This window comes from Anas platyrhynchos, chromosome 2 (assembly GCF_047663525.1).
Source record: "Anas platyrhynchos isolate ZD024472 breed Pekin duck chromosome 2, IASCAAS_PekinDuck_T2T, whole genome shotgun sequence".
Lineage (NCBI taxonomy): Eukaryota > Metazoa > Chordata > Aves > Anseriformes > Anatidae > Anas > Anas platyrhynchos.
This window is the reverse complement of record NC_092588.1, coordinates 60573602-60592471: the sequence shown is the minus strand read 5'-3', so window position 1 is coordinate 60592471 and position 18870 is coordinate 60573602. Positions and strand designations below refer to the sequence as shown.

General features: G+C 38.0%; 1 long non-coding RNA gene across 14 annotated transcripts in view; it reads left to right on the top strand.

The window, feature by feature from the left end:
- LOC119716136 (uncharacterized) overlaps positions 1 to 18870 on the top strand; it is a 150493-nt gene that overhangs the window by 97037 nt on the left and 34586 nt on the right. For 13 of the 14 annotated variants that reach the window (XR_011807620.1, XR_011807615.1, XR_011807609.1 and 10 more), the window contains 2 exons: positions 6862 to 6920; positions 15135 to 15191. This is a non-coding gene — a long non-coding RNA (uncharacterized lncRNA). The remainder of the gene's footprint in view (positions 1 to 6861; positions 6921 to 15134; positions 15192 to 18870) is intronic. The other variant, XR_011807610.1, reaches the window with a different exon arrangement.

Here is an 18870-nt window from a genome sequence, read left to right as displayed (position 1 = left end):
ATCTATAGTGATATTGCTGCTTAGCCAAGCTCTTGTGATGTGACCTCTAAACTATACAACCATTTGCATAGTCATATCTGAAAGCAAAATTCTGATTTTTTTAAGAAGTAATGTCATTTCCATATACATAATTATTTGTGTGAAGGGACATGATAATTTTATAGATTTTGTATGCAATTGGCAGAAAAACCCCAACAAATTAATATGCCACTCTGTTCCTGTGTTCTGGGATAGACTGATATTTCTCTCCTACAAAATGGTTGCTTTCTAGTGGTTTTATACAGGCTTGCTTATCTAAACCTTCTGCATATAAACTTATTTTTGTAACATTCCTATCCTGGTGAAAGTAATGTCCAAAACTTTAGAAATTATTTTTCAGATTTTTTTTTTTAAATTAGGTCCAGAATAAGTTAATTATGTTAGTGAAACATATGCAAGCGTTGACTCTGAATGTGCACTGTATTTGGTCCCTTTCTTAATCAACAAAAGACAATTTCACACAACTGTTGTGGTAAGAGTTCTGTTAAAGGTGGCTGTATTCTCACAACATGGAATGGTGATAACTGCTAACAGGAAAAGGGGTAATTATATTGGTTATTTCTCTCCTGTAAAACTAAACACAGAAACATAGTGAATTCCTCTGTCTTTAGAGGAGATTAAATATCAGGATAATTGATATGTAAAATACACAGAAGATTTTTAGGATGAAATAAAGTCAGATGTAAGGATTCAGGTCTTGATATTGATAAGCGTGTATAGAATTCAATACAAATATTATATAGAAAATCCTGTATTTTTCACATGTGCTTATTATATTAATGTGCTTTTTAAAAATTATTATTATTAGAAGCTCGTTGGTTTCTATACAGTGACAGTCTGAGGGATTATACGAACAAGTAAGAGTTGCAGGATCTGGTCCATATCTTAATTCTGTTTGTACAGTGGAATGTGGTAGAGCTGTTTGAAAGATGACTAAACAGGTGCGCAAAGAAGCATTAAGAAAAAATGTTTTGACACATTTTTGAGAAATTTCTATCGCTCCAATTTGGGACCTGTAGAAATATGACCACTGTATAGCAGAATCTAATGATATACAGCTACAAGGATGAAGGAGTAGGCTTTTCATCTTTGAAACTGTTCTGCAAGAATACATGATGTTATTCTGTTATGTACTTGGTAATGACAAGTACAGCCTCCTATTAATAGAAGGTAGACTGATGTTAGAACACCTATTTATGCCACTGCAATGTGCAAATGCAAGCCCTCTTTATAGTTTAGGATTTGGTGATCCTGGTTAACTATGCTTTCCTGCAGACCGTTTGTCCTTGTGTCCTGAGAATGGGAAGTTGGTACACAACTACTACTTGTGGGCACATTCAGGAAGTCTCATTTTATACATGGAAACTTGACCAAGTGTTCTTTGCCACTTCATAACAGGAGAGAAACAGATTTGCATAAGGCACTGTAGTGCTGTGCTGGGTTATGAAGTACGGAAAGAAATGTAATAGCAGCCTGAATTCAGAATTTTTTAGTTATTAAGTTATAGACTACAGCGTACATTTTCCTGAGGAAAAGGTTAATGAGATGAAGATGACTTACTTGCCTGATTTTGAAGGAGAGAGCTTTGTGCTGGGTATCAGAGGAACAGTTCATTACTATGTAAAAATTGCTTCCTTACTGTTGCTAAGGCCAATATTAGTATGCAGCAAATGTTCATACATCTGTAAAGTTTCAAAGTTTTCGTTGTTCTTGCTAGTGTTATCCCATTGAATTCTGACATGCAGGCATGATGCATTTTTTTTTTTATTTTTTATTTTTTTTCATAGAGAGCTCAGTAATACTTAGTAGGGAGAGTAGAAGAACACTTCTTATGTATTGACTCCAAGTGGTCATGATAAGGGCACATCCAAAGATTGGCCTAATTGTGCTTCTGCTGTTACTTGGCAGAAGAAATGGAGAAGAGCAAGTATGACAGGTCATTGAATGACTGCCACAGAGTTGCTGTGTTGTAGCTTTTGAGCTTCTCAGGGATGTTCCTGTGCATCTGCAGCACTTAGGCAACTGCTCTAATTTTGTGCATGTCAGGGAATGATATGGGAAGTGCAGGGAAAACACACTGCTATAAAGTTACTGAACCAATTATACTGCTACTCATTTGGATATGTATGAATGAATACATGCAGTGCCTTCCCTTTAAGTTATGATAACCTTGATTTGATTTGTTCTGCATATTGATTAGACTATTAAGGTTGTAATACCCCCACAGAAATATTACTAGTCTGACTTTGCAGATGGATGTAGTCCCACTTTCAGAATTTCTATGTTGGCCTGGGGCATGTGTGAAGTCTGGCTGAACAGGGAGATGAAATCATCCCACCTGAGTGAACAGTCCCTTCTACCCCAGCCATTCCAATATATCAACTGAATAGCTGGACTATTCCTAATAACTGCAGTGCGTTCATGGTGCTACTGTTTGCCTTCTAAGGATTTTACAGATGGGAAAGAATAGACAATGTTAAAAATAGATCATCACCTTCCCAGCTGTATTGGGTTTATGAGGAAGGGTTTTGGTAGTGAGGGGCTGCAGGGGTGGCCTCTGTGAGAAGAGACCAAAAACTGCCCCGTGTTAGGTCAGGGCCAGTTTCAGCTGGCTCCAAAAGGGACCCACCACTGCCCAGAGCTGAGCCAATAAGCAATGTTCTTTGTACTTCTGTGGGAGCAGATTTAAAAGGGAAAAACCTGCAGCACAACAGTAGCTGGGAGAGTGAGGAATAAGAACAGCCCTGCAGACCCCAAGGCCAGTGCAGAAGGAGGACAGGAGGTGCTCCAGGTGCCAGAGCAGAAGTTCCCTTGTGGAGAAGCCCCTGATGGAGCAGGCTGTCCCCCTGCAGCCCGTGGGTCCCACATGGAGCAGATCTACATGCTGCAGCCCATGGAGTCCACGTGGAGCTGGAGCAGGTGGATGTGGGCTGGAGGAGGCTGCAGCCCATGGAGAGCCCCCACAGGAGCAGGCCCTGGGCCGGAGCTGCAGCCCGTGGAGAGGAGCCCCCGCAGGAGCAGGGGGTCTGGGGGGAGCTGCAGCCCACACATGGGGGACCCGTGCTGGGGCAGTTTGCTCCTGGGGGATGAACCCTGTGGTATGGAGCCATGTGGGAGCAGTTCTTGAAGAGCTGCTGCCTGTGGCAAGTCCTCACAGGATCAATTTGGGAAGGACGGCATCCCATGGGAGGGACCTCACATTGGAGCAGGGGCAGAGAATGACTGTGAAGAAACAGTTGAGATGAAGTGTTAGGGATTGACTGCAGCCCCCATTCCCAATTCCTCTGTGCCGCTTGGGGGGGAAGGGTGTAGAAGAGGGGAGGGTGTTTTTAGTTTCTTTAGAAATTTGTTAATAATTTGACAATTGAGAGCTATAATAGCATGCACCTGTGAAAAACAGCTTGATCAAGGAGGTAGGCAAATGCATATCATAATAATTCAGATAACTCAGTACCATTTGACTTTGAAACAGGAGGAGAAAATAGGAAGAAATGAGATGCGAGGGATTTTTGAAAAAATTTTTATTCAGTCATAATATAGCTTTAGAAAATAGGAAGTGAGATGTCTAGTAGAAGGAGGCAAAAGTACAAAATACCTTGAAGGGATCTAAGCTAGCAGATCCTTTGTAAGGAAAGTCAGAGAAGTGTAACACATCACCTCCTGAACGCTATGTGACAGGTATGTTTTCTGACAAGGCAGTTAGTTACCTGGTAATCTTAACCTGAAACAGCTGATTCCAAAGTAGTGAAATCTTTCTTATGTGAGCTTGCAGAGACATAAATCCAGAGTTATGCCGCTTATTCTGACTCTTGTCTATAATTACCTTTCCTAATTGGATCTTTGCTAACCTTAGAAGCATACAAAGTAAGGACTTTGAATAGTTGCTTCAGATTTTCTGAATGACCTTGGATTTATAGCCCTGTTCCGGGGCATACTCAGAAGTGATTGTCTTGAACTCTATCTGTTTCATTCCTAAACTTCAGCAGAAAAAAGAAACTAAGCTCCAAGCTATCTGTCTGATCTAATGAAAACGTACAGGATATAACTCAATACAATGTGCAGAGATGTAACTGAACTCAGAGTTTCATTGTCTCTTTGATTTTAACGAACTGTGTGAATAAAATGATTAGGATTTGTCCCCATATAAATTTTGAAATAATGAGAACTAGCATCACTATGAAGGGACAGATGTAGGTAGTGTTACTGGAAGTCATTCATATCACACAGCTGTAAATCCACTTACTGAGTACTGTGGAAATCACAACATACATCTGGGGTCTGTACATTTTCATTCCTTGATCTGTATTCCATCTAACTTTCAGCATATTGCTGTGTAGTTAAAACATGGAATTTATAATTAAGAAATGGTGGAATGCACTTATGTCAATTAACTATGACCTTGCTGTGGCTGAAAGTCACATAGCATAGTAGCATAGATACTGCCAAACCAAATGATAGATGAGGGCAACAACCTGATATGTTTAATACTTCAGCACAGAGTATTTTGATTGTTAGCTTCTTGGGAGATTGGTTAATTGCTTGTTTATCTTCTGTGTAATTTGTTACTAAATAAGCTTTTAAAAGCATAATTCTGGAATGGAGCCAGTCTGAATCTGATTCATGTTGACAGCATAAAGCCTTCTTCAGATATGCATTAATGCCTAGTCTTGTTTGCTGCGCTTTAATGGAATTGTGTAGGATGTCTTGGATCAAGTCCAAATAGGAACAAAATTTACTGAGTTGTTGAGTCTTTTTTTCTGGAGTTTCTAAGAGCTTATAATAGGAAAAATGCTGGGAAACTGGAGGTTGGCCACAGTTTTATCCATACTGACTAATTAGCAGAATTATAAAAATTACCCTGCATGTATGTAATGATAATAAAAGGAGCTTTGAGGATCTGCTAGGAGAGCAGGTTTTCTAAGTTAGGCATAGCAAAACCTTATACCTCTTGCAATTACAAGATTCTTTGTTTATTGCTTGTTCAGCCAATTAGGCCTGGATCCAAGGAGTTAAAACGGTGATGGTGAGGCTGTGGCATTGGGCTTAAAGGCTTCTCTGATCAATCACATCAGAAAAACCATGACCGTATGAGGCAAAGTGCTGAAAAGGTGATGAGTTTACTGTGCTGGTTCACATATGTGAAAAATACTTACATGAACTAACTAGGTACTGAAGGATCTGCTATCATTTTTGCCATGCCATTCTGTCTTTACAATGTGTCAGGTATCCTCATTTTTTCTGTAAATAAGAAAAGAAAGCATGAAACTTCAGTGAACTAAAATCATGGGGTATAGCAGCCTTACCATGAAGGCAAATTTTTATGTTTTTGCCAAACCCAGATTGGATTGATACTTTTGGCTGGTCTGGCAGTGTAAAGGTCTGGTATCGATGATGCAGCTATCATCTGTGTGTTGCCATACCTGACTTGCCCACCACATGAAAGAAAGGCTAGCAACTTAAAGTAGGATTTCAGCTGTAATGCATGCTCAGGATACAGAATTTCTAGGATATAACTTGTTTGTTATACAAAATGGATATAGAAATAGGATTTGTAAAACCCTGCCTGTTGCATGGAGGAATGCTCAAGGCAGCCTTAACTGAAGTGGGGAGCTTGGGCCTTCCCCAGTTAATGTGAGTTGAGATGAGAAATGAGATGTACTCCCACAATATAGCAAGCACAACAGCATGCTTTAGTGTTGTATTCCTTTGTTTGTTTGTTTTTGTTTTATTGTTTTAACATAGTTTTGAGTTTACTGCAAAACTCAAAGGCATAGGAAAACTAAAGTTGGAGATATTCTCATAGCATTTAATTGCTTAATTACTAGGGCACATGGGATGTAGGAAACATTTATTTGAACATGCTGGTTCTTTAAAATGCTGACAATAGATGCAAATTAATTAAGGGACCTTAGATACTTTGTGAACTCTACAGTGTCCTTGGTGTGATGGCAGTTCGGTAGCAGTACTGTAGATTTCTAACTAACCTTTCTGACTGATCCAAGTGGAGCATGTCTGACTTGTATCTGTACTGGTGTATTAGTACTTGTCAGAAATTTTATAGCCCAGCTGAAGCTATGCTGCTTTCAAGACCTGAACCTGTGTTTTGGTATTCTGCAAGTAGAATATACCATTGCAGTGGTGTTCTAGGTGTCTGCGTGCTCCTTGCATGGGTTAAATGTGATCAGACACCCTTTACCTGAACTGGCTAAGAAATTAAGCAAGATTTTGTGGATTGTTCGCTTGGATGTATACTCTTACTAAAGTTACTAATGTTAATATGTAATCTAAAACCCACTTCAAATTTTTCTGTAATTTGCTGCATGGGAGTTTGTTGCTGCTTATATACTAAAGTCCTTACTTTCTTAGCTATAGTGTGACTTGAATTTGCAAATTGAGTTCAATATGCACAATTCTAGAAGGCACAGGGTATTGTTGTATGACAGCAAAAACCCTCCAAACCAAGTAGGATGCAGAGACATATTTAATTTGTCAGCGTATTGTTTGAAGGCTTGTATTATATTCAGTAAATTCTTATTTGGAGTACACAGTATCCACTCATTGGACTAGAAATTGAAGTGGTTTAAGTGTGAATTTTATTCACACAATTTCACTGTTCCATAATGTTTAATATTATGTTACTAAGTATCTTGTATCTTTATTTAAGTATTGTTATACAATTAACATATTCTGTACTGCTGTTTTTACTTCTAGAGTAGATGCTGCTATGTAATCAAAGAAGCATATGTTTCTTTTAACTAGGTCTCAATCATTCCAAACTCCAAAAGCTCAATAATTCTTGTACTTTGTTTTCCTTCATTGTAGCTGATGGCTCGATAAGAGTGCTTTTTCCAGCTGGCACTGGTACAACTCCCCCAAAACAGGTAATTAGAGCGATGCTTTTAAAGTACAATAACTTAAAAGTATATGGTATCTTTACTTCAAAGTATACAATTGTCTACATTTTTTCATAGACAATTTCTGTCTGTAATCACTTTAAAAGCCGTATGTTAGGGAGACAAAGTGATAACCTCTTTTCATGGGGTGTTATATACTTTGGATAGAAAACCCAAAAGCAAGCAAAATAGGTTTTTTGTAATTTCCCTGAATGTATACTGTTTCACAAAATGGTGAAGTTTTCAGTCAGGGGAAAAGAGAAAACAGCAATAATAATCTTAAATCACCCTGAGCAACTTTAAATCCTTAAAAAAAAAAAAAAAAAAAAAAAAAAAAAAAAAAGACTTCCAGTGAACTAACAGCCCCTACAGTTAGTGAAAACTGGTGAATTTTCGAGGCTGCATCTAGGTGTGAGGAGTCAAATGGTTATCTAGTTTTAATCTCTTAATTTTACTTTAGCTGGAGGTTGGCTGCTGCACTTGATATTTTCCTCCTCCTCCCTGAGTTCTGGGTCCATGTGTTGTGGGCAGCACAAGGTAGAGGCTGCTGCTGGCCTCTTGTTCCCAGAGCCACCAGTGACTGGATACAACTCTTGGAGCTCTGTACTGAACTGGTCTGTGTTCTGCTTTCTTGTGTTTTCTCTAAAGCTGGTAACTGTGAAAACAACTACAAAAGGGTATAACCAGCTTCACTTTTAAAATTATACTAGTTTCTTTGAGCTCTCATCCTGGCATGTTCCTCTCCATCTGAATCTATCTACAAAAACTGAATAAGCAAAGTCTAGCCAAATATCTTCCACAGAAGTATCCTATTGATGGGATAAGGATGGAAATATAATTTTATTAGACAGGTTATTCTTTAGCTGAAGTTGACCAAATCTCTTCACAGTGACCTATGTGAATCTACCTGATGGTCTCAGTCTGTATGTTTCTGTTTTTATCAACATGGTCAGTACAGTGACCACACAGTGAACAGTGCAGAGAAAAGAGTGATCTGCTCATTGTAAAAGGTGAATATTTAAAAAACAGGATTGTGACACACCTGTATAATTATAGAGAAGGAACCTTATACTGCCACTTACACTTTTTATTACTCTGTTAAGATAGTGGCTGGAAATCGGAGTTGGCTGTTCCTAAAAAACATACAGACATTACACTTTTTGTCTTGTTGAGTTGGCACTGTCTAGTTTAAAACTACATTTATTTATTTTTTTTCAGTAATAAGATCATTAAAGTATTATTGCCTTTATTAGCCAGAATCCATCATGCATAACTATGATGAAAAAGGCAGGAGATGGGCAAAAAAAAAAAAAAAATACAAACACAAAACAAAACACAAAACCAAAAGCATTACCAGATGTGTCAGGTTGTTTGCAGATATTTCAAAATTACCTATTTATCTGAATATACAACAGTTACCAAGCTGGTTACTAGTTGTCTGTGAAATTGTGATATTTGGCACTTGTCATAGTTGGACAAGCTGTCTATCATTTCCTCGGGAATTCCATTATCACTTTCTTGCTTCTTTACTGGGTTTTCTTATGTTCCATTCTAGCCCATAGTATCTATCTGACATCTTTTTTGAACTGCATGTGCAGTGTATCTGTGTCTAATTTTGAGAATTACATAAATGTGCCTTACTAATAAATACCAATTGTTTCTGAAAATAATTTTTTGGCTGTTTACATAATGTTCCTTGCATAAATCTTCCGTATGAGTAGCTTTTTCACAAGAAGAGTTTGGGGTTAATAGTGTAGCAACCAGAGAAATATGATCTAAAGGTTAGAGGCTTTGTAAGCTGTAGGCATTTTCCTTCTGATATCAAAGTCTGGTTTTGTATCTGGTGCTGTTTTGTTAACCCTCTGGTAGAGTTTTTCAAGCGTTTTCATTGTAGTACCAATTTTCTTAGAGCTGAGGTGATTTTTTGGTAAGTCTAAATTCTTCTCACACCTTCTGATTAATCAAGTTTTCCCTTTTATTAGCATAATGAGATGTGGAACAAAATTGCTGCTGAAAGTGAGAGGCAGAAGCATGACATTAGTGGATTTCAGGTTAAAAGAGAACATTTGATTGAAGTGAATCTGCTGGGTCCTATGTACTTTGTATAAAAAGAAGTGACTATGGGTAGCTGTCTGAAGAAACCCGTGCCTTGATTTTTTTCATAGTGTAGTTGAGAGTAAGACCTGTCCTGAAGCATATCTTCAGGGGAAATGTTAATGTAAGTGGAATCATGCATTCTCCAATGTTTAATTATGAGAACAATGTTTTTTTCACTCAAAGCAAGGATAACGTTTTTACCAAGTTGTTTCTCCTTGCATAGTGCTAAACGTTCTCACTGATAAATAGCAGAGCACTGGGACGTGTCTTTAACTTCAAGCATGTGCCTCGTCTTGTCAGATTAAATGGTCAGCTCAAGAAATTGGAGTTACAGACATGATTAGGTGATTTTCTGGATCAAGGCTTGTATGATCACTCCTGTTAACTACTGACCCTGTACAGAAAAATATTAAAATCACTGTAAGAACTGTACAAAAAGCACTATGTAGTCAATCCATATCCCCAAAGAGCTCAGCAGCTAAAATGGGAACAGATGCATGAGGTGCCCTGAAGAGCTTAAGAAAGGAAATACCTAAATTCATTAGCTAAAATTGGTACTGATAATTCAAACGCACTTAAAGTGAATTGAATTGTTTCAATAGTGCTGAAGCCTGGGCATGCTATACTCTGCATCTGTGCATTCCCTAGCCACTTCAGTAGCAGCTACAGTTGTGTTAGCATTGATAGCAGTTTGAGCCTGTTCTGAGGAAGGACATGAAAGAGGCAGACTACAAAATGTGTTGCTGGTACCTCTGAATAGGGAACGTACTCTGGAAACATCACCAGGAACATGCAACATCAAGCTGGAGACAGATTTTACTTAGAAAATTTTTGAAGTTGTTAATGTCTTTTGCTTGTACTGAGATGGGCAGAGCCATTGCTTCTTTTCCTAAAATAGGAGCAAACATGGAGTCATTTGCCAATTTTAAGTACTTTCATCAGAATTGTAGCTTTGTGCTATTTAGAGTTTTAAATTGGACGTAAAAATGTGTTTTCCTGCCTCAGGTTTGCCTAATGTTCAAGTTTCCCCTTAAAAAGGCATCACAGCATGGAGCTGGAGAGCTCCTCAGGGAAAGAAACTCAAGTACATAAATGGGCTTATGCAAATAGTGTTTTTAAAAAGAACCAAATTTGTTTGGCACCATTTGATATGAGATCTGCATTACTTGACTCGCTTAAATGTGGAAAAAAAAGATGATGTAGGATGTGAGAAAGTTCTAAAACCCTAAACATTTCAGCTATGGTAATCTTTAGCAAATTATTTTGGTGTAAGGTGTCCTCCCACTCAGTCTTCATTATTTATTATTACTTATTATATTCCATTAAAGGAAATACTGAAGTCGCAAGTTCTCCTCAGGAATTCTTTCTACACAAAATGAAGTGGATGCATTCTGGGACATCAGTTTGTCTAATTTCTAAATCTGATCAGAACAAAGCTAATCAAAGCTGCTCTTTTTTTTTTTTTTCCTTGCTTCATGAGAAAGAAAATATTGAAATCGGCATTTAGGCATCAAAGCTTATCCTTTCACTGTATTTAAATTTCATTAAGTTATGTAAAGCTATTTAAAAAGCTGGCAACAAATGTGCTGAATCATTTGGTGTGCGCACATTTTTCTGCAGACTTTTAGCAGTTTGAGGACTGTTTATATGCAGTCATTTATTTTGTTGTCTTTATGACCAGGGTATATCAAACTAACATGGCATCTGCTAAAAGATGGCAGTTTAATTTTCACACAAATCTATTTTCTTCTTTGGAAAACGAAAAGCCCTGCTTCTGTTTTGTAAACAGTGGAAAACTCAAAAACTGAATAAATGAAGCCCTGTGCTGACCAGTGATATTTCCTTTAGAATTACTGTTTGTTTTTTTGTTTGTTTGTTTGTTTTTTGGTGATATAGTACTTAACACATCTGGCATGTTACAGGACTATGGTGTAATTCCAATCCATACTGGAAACAGATTTTTCCTTGCTATGGAACTTGCTGGTCAGTGCAAGAAGGGATAGAGCAAAGAGATATCTATTACATGGAAATTAAAAATATTTTGCAGTACCCAAGCTAAACATGCAGCTTGGGCCAGATTTATTCTTTTTAGATATGGGTCTGACACCAGGAACTTTTATCAAGTTTAACTGCTGGGATGTTTGATACAAGGCTTGCTGCCAAGGTTTTAATCTAATTGGGGTACAAATCCCCTTGAGAGGAAGGTGAATGCAGCATTGAGTTGGGAAAGCTTTTTCTTTTTTTCTTTTTTTTTTTTTTTTCCTCCCCTGCCTTTCTTGTAATCAAGGCTTAGCCTTTTTCCTTCTGACCATTTATTTTGTGAAGCTGCCTGTGGAATCCAAATTCCCTTTTCCTCTAATTTGTTTTTGGGTTAGGGGAAAGAGTCTGTCCTGCTGGAAGTCACGGGGGCAATTCCTGTTGTTTTTCAGGTTGTTCTGGCTAATTTTGTTGTTAGTAAGTAGCAAAGGACATATGCAACATACTACAAAACTCTCTAGCTGTGTACCTGAAAAATAGCGATACTAATAGACCGTAATCTCTTTTCTCTTCTGTAATCATTGTTTAGCTGGTTTTGATTATCTCGGTAAGGTCTTGGTTCTTAAAAGGAAATTTAAAGCAACTCCGTACTGTGGAATATTTCTTACATTTTCAAATACTTTTTCACAAACACATAAACAGAAAAGACCAAGAGCAGTTACTAGAGGGCGAATCTTTCACAGAGCAAATGGTCTCTTGGTCTTGGTCCTCAAAGGCTGAATGCCGTGCAAAAACAAGCATAGGACCTGAAATTCCTGATTCTGATGGACACTATGTTCTTGTGACACAGTATAATTGTCTTCACCTATCATCTTTTGTGTGTCCTGTGGTGTCTTTTAGAAATTAACCAACCATGATCTCTCTCTGTTGGCATTCCTCTTATTCACCGTGACCAACTTGCTTTTCTCTAAGGTGGTTTAACTATGACTCAGGTGAAATTAAGAAGAATGGTCAGTTCATATTTGTTTTTTGACTTCACTGCTTCCATTTCAGACTTAGCTCATGCGTTCAAATGCTGGTCTTCTGCTACACTACCCATCTTAAAAAAACAAACAAACCAAAAACCCAACATAACTTGTACTAGCCTTGCAGAAACTACAAAATTTTAGGTGGATTAATTTATGATACTTCTTTTACTGTGTGTCTTTATAGCTTTGTAAGCAGGTATATTTTGATACTGGACCACTGTCTGAATTGTGTATTAAATATAAAAATTCAGCTTCAGTTCTCTGTGTTGTCAGTGCTGCATAGCCTTAAGAAAAATAAAAAGTATGATATTTAATACAATTTGGAACAATTATACCTGACATTTCATTGATATTGGTATACATACTGGATTTCAAAAGACCTCCCCTACTTTGGGGGGACATTTTAAATACCAGAAACTGAAAATAAATTGGGGTTTGAGTAATGAGTGATTTTGTTAACTGTAGTAATGGAAGTCTTTCAAAATCTACAACTTGCATATTAGTTATGAAAGCAACTGAAAGCTAGATTACTAAAATGAACTTCTACAAGTCTTTCAGCTAAATCAGGTTTAAAATGCAAAGTCTGAGGTAAGTAAGCATATTGATCATCACACACCTGTCTTCAGTGAAAGGAATTTGAAGCCTGTGAAACAATTAAAGTCTTGCATCGATTTTAAATACATAATTCATCAGTAAATATTGACCATTTTTCACACAGCTTTAGAATATTTCAGTGCAAATGTGTGCTTTGCATGTATTATTTACTCACTGGAGGGAAGGGATGCCATTCAGAGGGACCTTGACAGCTTGAGAGGTGGGCCCATGTGAACCTCATGAAGTTCAACAAGGCCAAGAGCAAAGTCCTCCATCTGCGTCGGGGCAATGCCAGGCACACTCACAGGCTGGGCAGAGAACGGACAGAGAGCAGCCCTGAGGAGGACTTTGGGAGGGGGTGTTGGTGAATGAGAAGATCAACATGAGCTGGCAATGTGCATTTGCAGCCCAGAAAGCCAACTGTATCCTGGGCTGCATCAAAAAAAGTGTGTTCTCCTCCTCTGCTCTGCTCTTGTGAGACCCTACCTGGAGTACTGCGTTCAGCTCTGGAGCCCCCAGCACAAGGACACAGAAGTATTAGAACAAGTGCAGAGAAGCACCATGAAGATGATCAAGGGGCTGGAGCATCTCTACTATGAAAAATGGCTGAGAGAATTGGGGTTGTTCAGACTGGAGAAGGATCTGGGGAAATCTTACAGCGGCCATCCAGTACCTGAAGGAGGTCTACAAGAAAGCTGGGGAGGGACTCTTTGTCAGGGAGTGTGGGGATAGGACAAGGAGTAATGGTTTTAAACTAAAAGAGGGTAGGTTTACATTAGATATTAGGAAGAAGCTCTTTACTCAGTGGATGGTGAGGCACTGGCACAGGTTGACCCGGAGAAGCTGTGGATGCCCCATCCCTGGAGGTGCTCAAGGCCACTTCGGATGGGGCTTTGAGCAACCTGGTCTAGTGGGAGGTGTCCCTGCCCATGGCTAGATGATCTTTAAAGCTCCTTCCAACCAAACCATTCTGTGATTCTTTAGTTATGTGTATAGTTGTTTGTATAGGCTATTATGAAAATAAATGGAAAGAGATATGATCATGAGTATTTAGTGTAAATTGTTTTTGAAGATGAGACTGGGTTCATGTTTTTAGAGTAATATTCAAGTAAGGAAAGAGATTTGGATTATTTATTTATTTATTTATTTATTTATTGTGTATGTGTGTGTGACAATTATAGGACTTTTTAGATGTCTGGTGGGGGCTGGTGCGTGGGGAGTCATCCCTCTCCTCTCTAACATACTGGTGCTTTTTTTGTTTTTTTTTTGTTTTACATTATCAAAAAAAAAAAATGTGATTTTGAGTAAGCTACCCTCCTAACTAGAAGTTCTACTCATGGTAGCACAATATTCATTAAATCAAGCCAACAAAATGGCAGTGTATGTGTTGCTGTGATGCATTTTGTGTGACTAAGCATGTATACTCTGATGTTTAAAGTTTCCATATGGTACTACGTGGGATTGAATATCTACATATACCATTATGTGAATTCATAATAATTGAGGGATCTTAGAATGCAGTTTGAATGCTATAGTAAACATATAGTAAATGACAGTAAATAAAATAAATATATTTATAATTTGAAATCAATATTTTAATGCAGATTGAATGATAGGCTGTTTTTATTGCATTTACATTATTTTTACCTCAGTTATTTTAGAAATATTTTTTTCTAGTGACATTCATGCTAAGCTAATAAATCTAAAGCAAGTATGTAAGAAAACTACTTTTCACAGTGGGGTTACTTGAAACTGCTCATAATAAGAGGTGACTAACACACAGAAGAGAATGCACAGATATGATGAGAGCAGCAGACGTTGAATAATACTATGCGGAGGAAAATGGTTCCTTTGGAGAACACCTCGGAAAAGAAAATGGCTTAAATGATGGTAATAAACAAAAGACAAATGGGATAAATGTTATTCCCTAAAAGTGCTGCTTTACAATCAGAGCTTTTGTTGCTGACCTTGTGTTTGGTTGTAAACTGTTCTCATGGGTTGTGTTAAGTGTTGCTTGGAGGTGAATTGTCAACAGAAGAAATGTGTGGAGTATAAGTAAGTTGTTGCCAGAGAAAGAAAAGCACACAGAAGACACAAGATTTGTTGCAGTCAAATATCTATTTTTTTATAGGTAGGTATGGAAAAATACCTAAGTGAACTGGCTGTATTTTCTGTAGAGACTTATGCAATTCATAGAAAAGTGATCTGTCATTTGCATGAGCTGCTTTGGACTCAGAGTTTTTCAGAGCCCGTCTTTGAGTATCCACATGCTGAATATAGGATCTGTAGCAAAGATGCTCAGAGAACTCCTATCCTGAAAAAAAAATAAAAATAAAATTGATCATATTTGAATGAATAAAAAAAAAATACAAAAGCAAAGGATGTCTGACTAGGAGACAAGGTTGGTAACAATATTGGTGGAGGAATATAGCTCTGTGTGGGGAAGGGAACATGTTAAATAAAGAAATCAAATACGTTTATTGACCTTGATACTCTGTCATTACAGGACGTGTCAGCATTGCTTCCTGAGAAGCTAACCCTGGCCAGCTCTGCCTACAAACAGGTACAAACCCCTGTCACTTAGACTGGAATAATTGTGAAAAAGCAGTATGGCTTCTTTCCTGCTTGGTTATCTTTTGGAGAAAAAGCCAAGGCATATAACATGATTGTCTTTATGTTGGTTCACGTATCTAGCCAAAGATTAGGACCTTGTTGGAGGGGCTGTGGTACATGATCCCATAACATGAGTCTAATAGCATGTTCCTTAATATGTCTCTTTTTAATGTAGGCAGAGGTGTGGGGGTGAAGGTATTCTGCCTGTGGGATCTGAGTCTGGGAAGTATCATTTTATTTAATTTTATTTAGCAGATGCTTTGAATATCCTGTCAGACTTGTATGCAGTACTGTCTGAGGAAAAAGGAATCTGGGATTACTGTTACAAATACTGGATAAAGGACATCTGAAAGGTTCAAAGATGAAAACAGTAGAAATTTGTATGGCAAGGAAAGTTGGAGCTGGGGGTAGGGTCTTGAACATGGGAAAGCAGAGCACTCAGATAAGTTGTTATATTTCTATTAGCAAAAACCTATGGAAGTTAAAATATGAGTTTATGTGAATTTGGTCTGCTATTAACAAGGCGTATTTCTGTCTGTCTGAGCTTTAGACTGCCTCTTCAGACAGTATTGGCACCACTGGGAGTACATACTGTGTTGTTCTGTGCAGATCTGAGAGTAGTTGTTGAGTGGTGAGGAAAGGGAGGATGGACAGAGGGTCGAGGCTAAGATTTAGAATGTGATGGAACAGCACAAAGCTGTGCCAGGGATGTTCAGGCTGGACATCAGCAAACAACTATTTACAGTGAAGGCAGTCAAACATTGGAACAGGTGGTTGGTGCCACATGCCTGTCTAGAGGCATTTGGATAATGATCTCAGTAATGTGCTTTAACTTTTGATTTTGGTCAGGCATTTGGCCTCAATGATCTTTGTAGGTCCCTTCCAACTGAACCATTCCATTCCATACAAACAGAAATAAGGTTACATCATTGTATTAAGGATGGGTCAGCAACTAAATTGCAGCCTAGTCATTAGTCTTAAATTGTTCTTAAAAAAAAAAAAAAAAAAAAAAAAAAAACTATATGAAACTTTTTGATTTTTTTTTCCTTATCCCTCTCTCTCTCTCTCTCCCTTTCTCAGTTCTAGATGTATTTATCAATATGTATATTATACACATTTATTTTATATATATATTATATTTATCAATATATACATTGTATTTGAAATGTTTATGTTTCAAACAAAACAAAGAATATAGAAGAAATCTCAGATGAGACAATGTTTTTTGTAGATTATGTGGTTCGGTTATGTCTGCTCAGTAGGCTTTGTAGGTTATGGTTTTCTTATGATCAATTGTGGTGGCTGTGCCATCTCCCTACAAACTGTCCTAACTTTTAAGGTTAAGATTTTCTGTACTACTGCTGTCTGAGAAATTTGTCTAATGAACTTGAATGTAAGAAATTACTCAAGAAGCAAGTATTTAGGTACTTGATACACAGAGATAGACTGAGGCATAGGTGGTTTGACTGACTGTAACAAGGTTAACTGCCTGTGGGTTACACAGAAAGAGAACTCGAGACGTCCAGATTTATGGGTGCATTGCTTAAATTGGTCATGGGATGACTAAGAATGCATGTGTTTGATAGATGGTTTTATTTTCTTATTACTGCAGTTATTCACTGGAAAGGATAGTTTTCGACACAGAACTATGAATCTCTGCTTGAAATGCAGAATTAATGTTTTTCAACAACTGATCTTCAGTGTATTTTTTGGGTAGGAAAAGCTCTAATCTCTAAAAAATTTTTATATTGGTATGTCTGGGTCCTTAAAACATTACTGTAAGTTAAAAACATTGGCCAAGCATTCACTTTGCAGATCACATTCTCAGTTCAGTTCCCATGGTTACCATGAAGGAAGTGCTTGTGTAACATCCAGCTCAGGGTAAGATGAACCCCTACAACAGGCACAAAGGGAACCATGAAGTCAGGAAGAGGCAGGCTGTAACAAGCGTGATTGCTCTTAGATTAATAATGCCTGGAGATCTTCCAATAGCACTGTTTCTTAATGATACTGAACCAATTAATAGGTAGTGTGGTAGTGGTAAAAATTAAGATGCTTCCTGGGAAAGGGAAGAGTTGATTTAAGAACTGCTGCAAACACTGCCATTTTCTATGATTCAGGGGACATAGGATAGTTTTCACCCATAACTCATTGTATAACCTCACTGTTTCACTTAACAGACCAGACTGATGCCACTGTAAGTAAAATGAGAATTTAACCACAAAGCACAAATTGAGCTCCTTAACCCCTGCTCTATTTCCTTCCTAGGACAAAATTTATAGAACAAAATGACCACAGGCAATGAATGAAAAAAATGCAAAATAGATGAAAGGATATTATGTCAAATGGCCAGTGGCTTTTTTGTTGTTCGTGGGTGAACATTGATATGAAACAGTGTTGGAGGGAGAAGTCAAGTTCACTGAGAGTGATGACCAGGCTGTCCTGAGAATACATCTAGCATAGCTGAGCTCAAGCTGATGAAACATAGTAACAGAAAGACCTTGCCTTAAAAAATCTGAAAATCTGGACATCACCCCCACAGCACGCATACACATGCACACGCTTCAATGAGTGAAGAAAAGTTTCCCCAGTCCAGAAATAATGGTAGCATACACACAGGAGAACAGTGGCTTGACTAACACAAAAACATCTAGACTTTCTCTTTTCTTTAACAGACAGGTGGAATCCTTTTTTAGAATCCTTTTAGGATTCTAAAGCTAATCCTAAAAAAATCTGCAGGGTCCTGGAGACATGGTCCTGATGCAAAACTCCCAGGAAGGGTCCCTTTGCAGACTGGTTATTACCTTGGCAGCTGCTTCCCAGCCCCACTACACCTGGAGATCAAAGCTTTTTCTTTTCTTCATTAACAGTAACTGCAGTGTTTGTGCTGAACCCTAAACATCAGCAACAACGAAAATCAAGTAATACCTCCAAGCTTTGTCCTGATTAAAAACTTCTTCCAGGCCAGATCTTTTTGCATGGAACACTTGCCTTAGGAACACTTGCAGTCCTTTTCCAGCTCTACTGCAGTTGGAGCTCTGCCCAACCTTAACTCCTTAATTCCTTACCCTATTTTTTTTTTTTCTAGTGATCCCTGAATTCACTCAGATATTGCTGAGATACATAGCTTCTCCTGGGCTAGATACCTTTGCTGCCCACGCTTGGCTCTGTCTACCTCTTTCGTCCCCAGTGCAGATGGAAGGTCTAATCTTTTCTCTATCATAACCATAATGCTAATCTTCATTCTGAACCTGAAAAGCATGAGGAATTATCCTGATGCAAACATTTTTCTAGGCCATATCACTTTGCAGCTGCCCCCACTTAGTTCTGGTATCCCCTTTCCAATCCAGCTGCACCTCAATCTCTTTCTTTTATCTCTACCCTAACCTTAACGCTAACTCTTCTGGTGATTCCCAAATAGTGGCCATGGCATTGCACTAACTGAAGGCCCTAGGCCCTTGTTGATCATATTTGGTTTTGGTATTTATTTCCAGGTGTACTGCAGTTTTGTCTTGACGCATTTTTTTTCCCAAACCATGTTAACAAATGGTTCTTAAGTCTTTCATTATTTTTTTTTTCAATTTAATCTTTTGATTTTAGCAGAATAACCCTTAAAAGTGTCATATCTT